Source organism: Eumetopias jubatus, unplaced genomic scaffold (assembly GCF_037043125.1).
Source record: "Eumetopias jubatus isolate StellerSeaLion01/CBP00866 unplaced genomic scaffold, mEumJub1_p1.0 scaffold_14, whole genome shotgun sequence".
In the NCBI taxonomy this organism is placed as follows: domain Eukaryota; kingdom Metazoa; phylum Chordata; class Mammalia; order Carnivora; family Otariidae; genus Eumetopias; species Eumetopias jubatus.
The window spans coordinates 5,922,174-5,928,472 of record NW_028274820.1 but is presented as its reverse complement, the minus strand read 5'-3'; the positions used below and the strand labels follow the sequence as shown (position 1 = coordinate 5,928,472).

The 6,299-nt window shown below is 39.1% G+C and overlaps 1 pseudogene; it reads left to right on the top strand.

Annotated features, from left to right (window-relative positions):
- The first annotated feature begins 2,206 nt into the window (after positions 1-2,206).
- LOC114213682 (T-complex protein 1 subunit delta pseudogene) lies at positions 2,207-3,820 on the top strand (annotated as a pseudogene).
- Positions 3,821-6,299: the final 2,479 nt, after the last annotated feature.

Here is a 6,299-nt window from a genome sequence, read left to right as displayed (position 1 = left end):
AATGGAATATTACTATAAAAAAGGAAGAAAGGACATTCTGCTAACAACACGAATGGATCTTAAATATATTATACTAAAAGAAATAAGCCAGGCAGAGAAAGATAAATGCTGTTTGATCATGTGAAATCTAAAAAGAAAGAGGGAGAGGAAAGGAAAGGAGGAAAAGCGAATTCCATTGAAACAGGAACTAGAATGATGGTTGCCAGGGGGTGCGGGAAGGGAGAATGGGATGACGTGGTCAAGGGTGCAAACATTCAGTTATAAGAAGGAGTTCTGAGGATGTGATGCACAGCATGGTGATTATAGTTGATAAGTGGTAATGGAGATGCAAACATCCCGGAGAGGAGATGTTAAGCCTTCTCACCACACACACAAAATAGTTAACCGTGGCGGGATGATGTGTTAATTACCTTGTTCTTGGGTTTCACAATGTATGTGCATTTCACAACATCATGTTGTACACATTATATGTATACAATTATATTTGTCAATTATTGCTCAATAAAGTTGGGGGGAAAAATTAAGCCCTGCGGCAGTGAGACAGGAAAGTTATTCAGGCTCATCTTATTTTCTATAAGGAATTTCATTGTAATAATACATAACAATTCAAAACGATGTGTTGCATAGAACACTAAAAAATAATTTTTCTGTATTCGTAAAATTGACCAAAACGGATAAATTGAGGCATTTCTAATAAAACTATTGAAACTTAAATAGAAGGAAAAAAATCTCTGCATGCAAAACAAAAGACAATATTTCTTATAATTGAAAGGACTCCATATTCATCAGATTTTATGCCTGAAACCAGTTGATGTCCATGTTTAAGATATTCAAAGAAGGAAAAATGCAAACCAAGGATTTAATATCCAATTAAATGGTCTTTCAAAAATAAAGGAAACAGAAATATGGACATGTGAGAACTTGGGAAATATTTATTTTAAGTGTCCTTTTTTATTAATTTTATTATGTTATGTTAATCACCATACATTACATCATTAGTTTTGGATGTAGTGGTCCATGATTCATTGTTTGTGCATAACACCCAGTGCTCCATGCAGAATGTGCCCTCTTTAATACCCATCACCAGGCTAACCCATCCCCCACCCCTCTCCCCTCTAGAAACCTCAGTTTGTTTTTCAGAGTCCATCGTCTCTCATAGTTCGTCTCCCCCTCCAATTTCCCCCCCTTCATTTTTCCCTTCCTACTATTTTCTTTTTTTTAACATATAATGTATTATTTGCTTCAAAGGTACGGGTCTGTGATTCAACAGTCTTACACCAGCGCTCACCATAGCACATACCCTCCCCAATGTCTATCACCCAGTCACCCCATCCCTCCCACCCCCACTACTCCAGCAACACTCATTTTGTTTCCTGAGATTGAGAATTCCTCATATCAGTGAGGTCATATGATACATGTCTTTCTCTGATTGACTTATTTCACTCAGCATAACACCCTCCAGTTCCATCCACGTTGTTGCAAATGGCAAGAATTCGTTTTGTTTTGTTTTGTTTTGTTTGATGGCTGCATAATATTCCATTGTGTATATATCTCACATCTTCTTTATCCATTCATCTGTTGATGGACATCTTGGCTCTTTCCACAGTTTGGCTATTGTGGACATTGCTGCTATAAACATCGGGGTGCACATACCCCTTCGGATCCCTACATTTGTATCTTTGGGGTAAATACCCAGTAGTGCAATTGCTGGGTCATATGGTAGCTCTACTTTCAACTTTTTGAGGAACCTCCATACTGTTTGCCAGAGTGGCTGCACCAGCATTAAGTGGCCTTCTTAATGAATCAACTAGAGAATGAGTTTCAGAAAACCAATGGTGTGTTATAGAAGTTTCCACAGAGGGGCGCCTGGGTGGCTCAGTCGTTAAGCCTCTGCCTTCAGCACAGGTCATGATCCCAGGGTCCTGGGATCGAGCCCCACATGGGGCTTACTGCTCCACGGGAAGCCTGCTTCTCCCTCTCCCACTCCCCCTGCTTGTGCTCCAGCTCTCTCTGTGTCTCTCTCTGTCAAATAAATAAATAAAATCTTAAAAAAAAAAAAAAGCCGTCTCCACCTCCTCCTCCCGGTGTCCGCGCCGCTTTCTGGAAGCTTTGTGAAGGCCATGGGAGTGTTCCATTGCTCTGCAGCCTGCTGGAATCTGGGTCCATCCGTCCTTCCCAAGCCCACACAGACCTAGCCAAGTTTGGCATGCACGAGAACATGGCACCTCGGAGCGGGGCACCCACCGTGACTGCCGGCAGCTGCAGCAAAAACTCCTATCAGGACCGTGACAAACCAGCCCAGATCCGCTTCAGCAACATCTCTGGAGCCAAAGCTGTTGCTGATGCTATTAGAACAAGCCTTGGACCAAAAGGAATGGATAAAATGATTCAAGATGGAAAAGGTGATATGACCATTACAAATGATGGGGCCACCATTCTGAAACAAATGCAAGTGTTACATCCAGCAGCCAGAATGCTGGTGGAGTGTCAAAGCACAAGATATAGAAGCAGGAGATGGTACCACATCAGTGGTCATCCTTGCTGGCTCTCTCTTAGATTCCTGTACCAAGCTTCTTCAGAAAGATTCCATTTCTGAGTCAGTCCAGAAGGCTTTGGAAAAGGGTATAGAAATCTTGACTGACATGTCTCGACCTATGGAACTGAGTGACAGAGAAACTTTTTTAAATAGTGCCACCACTTCACCGAACTCAAAGGTTATCTCTCAGTATTCAAGTCTGCTTTCTCCAATGAGTGTTAATGCAGTGATGAAAGTGATTGACCCAGCCACCACTACTGGTGTAAATCTTAGAGACATTAAAACCGTTAAGAAACTTTGTGGGACAATTGATGACTGTGATCTGGTCGAAGGGCTGGAACTTACTCAAAAGGTGGCAAATCCTGGCATAACCAGAGTTGAAAAGGCTAAAATTGGGCTTATCCAGTTTGGCTTATCTGCTCCCAAAACAGATATGGATAATCAAATAGTAGTTTCTGACTATGTCCCCACGGACCGAGTGCTGTGGGAGGAGAGAGCCTATATTCTCAATTTAGTGAAGCAAATTAAAAAAAAAAAAAAACAGAATGTAATGTCCTTCTCATACAGAAGTCTATTCTGAGAGATGCTCTTAGTGATCTTGCATTACATTTCCTAAACAAAATGAAGATTATGGTGGTTAAGGATATTGAAAGAGAAGACATCGAATTCATTTGTAAGACAGTTGGAACCAAGCCAGTTGCTCATATTGACCAATTCACTGCTGACATGCTGGGTTCAGCTGAGTTAGCTGAGGAGGTCAATTTAAATGGTTCTGGCAAACTGCTCAAGATTACAGGCCGTACAAACCCTGGAAAAACAGTTACAATTGTTGTTCATGGATCTAACAAATTGGTGATTGAAGAAGCTGGGAGCTCCATTCATGATGCCCTATGTATTATTTGCTGTTTAGTAAAGAAGAGAGCTCTTATTGCAGGAGGTGGTGCTCCAGAGATAGAATTGGCCCTACGGTTAACTGAATATTCACGAACATTGAGTGGCATAGAATCCTACTGCGTTCGTGCTTTTGCAGATGCTATGGAAGTCATTCCATCTACACTAGCTGAAAATGCAGGCCTGAATCCCATTTCTACAGTAACAGAACTAAGAAACCAGCCTGCCGAAGGAGAAAAAACTACTGGCATCAATGTCCGAAAGGGTGGTATTTCCAACATTTTGGAGGAACTGGTTGTCCAGACTTTGTTGGTTTCAGTCATTGCACTGACTCTAGCAACTGAAACTGTCCGGAGCATTCTGAAAATTGATGATGTGGTAAACACTCAGTAATCGGATAAACACTGGCCAACTAATAGTGCATCTGAAGTGGAAGATCACCTTGGTGTTCCTTGCCACCTTTTTTGGAAGATTGTTTCCTTTGTGAATTCCTGGGCCTGGTCTTCAGTTGGCATTTGCTTGAAATTGTATTGATAAAACTTAATTAAAATATTAAATGTTTGGTTTAAAAAAAAAGTTTCCACAGAAAAATTTGGTGAGCATTGTATATAATTAAATGTAGAACTACGGTGAAAAGATGAGATTAATAATGACAAAATGGTATCACTGCTGAGTGATCTAACAGTATAAACATAGTGCAGGAAATTAAAGTGGCAGCAGACCACATGGGAAGCAAAAAAGGCTTTGTTGATAATAATGACTATTTGCTCAAACTTACACTGGATAGAGGTAATGGAAGCAAATGACACTGGAGAGCTTTGATAATGGTCCTAGTACAGAACAGTAGAAAGTACCTAACAAGGGGTAATATGATAGAGATAAACTGTGCTTGCTTGTGGTAAGAAAAATTAAAGACAGTATTGAGAAATTTGGAAGAAAATTAGAATCTAAACAAGGATCGAAATAGAAACTATAGAACTAAAGATTCAAGTAACTGAAATTAAAAACATTGTGGGGGTGCCTGGGTGGCTCAGTCAGTTGAGTGTCTGACTCTTGATCTCAGCTCAGGTCTTTAACTCAAGGTTGTGAGTTCAAGCCCCAGACTGGGCTCCATGCTGGGCATGGAGCCTACTTTAAAACAAAACAAAACAAAACAAAAACTAAAAACAAAACATTGTGGGTGGTAAGAAATATAGAAGCTTTGGGAAAAAGGAGCAAAATGTATGTATTTGGAGTCTTAAAAGGAAAGAGTTGTGAAATTGAAGCAGAAGCAATATTTGAAAAATCAAAGCCGGGAAATTTCTGAAGCTAATGGAAGATACTGAGTCACAGTTTCCAGAAGGCCAGTACAACCCCAAGCACAATCAATAAAAATAAATCCACTGGTGAAAAGAAAAGAGGGGAGAGAGAGGGAGACATAGAGGGAAACAGAGAGAGAGAAAGACAGAGAGAGGCACAAAGAGAGAGACAGAGATAAAGAGACAAAATACTCAAAAATGTAACAGCACACCTTCTTCTTTCTTCCATGTAAGAAAATCCTCTTTTTTTTTTTTTGCTCTGAGTCATGAGAATAAGTAACAACTTATGTTTCTATAACACACAGGGATATTCTATTAATATTATCAGCATAGTCAATGAAGTGATTTTTTTCTATACTTAAGTTATTCCTCTCCACAGCTGCTACCATGAGGTCAGTTATGACTGATTTTCCTATTTTATGGGGGATTGTAATGATGTGCCAAATTGTTTGAGGATTCTCAAAGTCTATGTGTAGGCTTCAAAACTATTTAGAGTGCTTTATTTCACAAGAGCCTATGTAAATGCATATTTCTTTTTCCGTGTGCCATGGTAGAGTACTCTGCATTCTGGTGCTAGTTCTTGATATTTAAGATATGTATATGTTCATGGAATATATACTCCTCCTTCACATTAACTAATATCTCATTTTGAAACTAATATCCACTGAGAGTTGCTTGAAGAGCATATAGTCCATTCAACGTTGATTCCTATGTATAGTCTGAACCTTATTCAAAAATCAAGAAAGAGAAATACCTACCTAGAATTTTTTGAAGGTGTTGTTTGTTTTTTGTTCCTTGATGTGCTAGTTTTACTGAATTGGGGTTTTGTGTTATGCCTTCTGCTTCCGTAGAGGAACATGTAAGAATCATACATGCACATAAAAAGCGTATTTATTTTGGGGATGCTGTTTTGAATGTTGTCTACTATACCACAGTTTGCCATTTTTAGGATGACTCAAGAGAGTAACTTGCCTTCAAACCTGTGTTCCTTTCCCAAGAAAATGGTTTGTTCTCCTGAGGACATATTTTATTTGTTCTTCTGCCTATAGCAATTATTTAGGACTTTATGATATTCTTCACCTTATTATTTTTTATCATAGATTTTTCTCTATTTTTAGCCTCACAGCACACTTTAGGCATTTCTGTAAGTTACACTATCTATTTTTTTTTCAAAAATTTGACATGCAGATAAACACCTATAATACATCATCACACTCATTATACTGCTAGAATTAATAAGTCACAGAGAGATTCCTGAACATATTCTGCAAACCTGGTGGAAAAACTTAGATTCTAAAAACAATAACCTCTGATTCTATTCATGCCTAGGAATCTGGAAAAAGTGTCACTACAATACTAACAATGACAAAATGCTAGAAAATCTACAAAATTATAACATATTCTGAAGCCATCAGAGAGCTGAGGTTACAGGGCGACCAAAGAGCCTGAGAGATCCCAGGAAAGATGGGTCCCCACGTGGAAGGTAAGATGTGCAGATTGGAAAATGTGAGGCAAAGCACCAGGATAGGGAGTGGTTGCCATATATGTGGGTGAAAATAAATCAGCTAAAATTG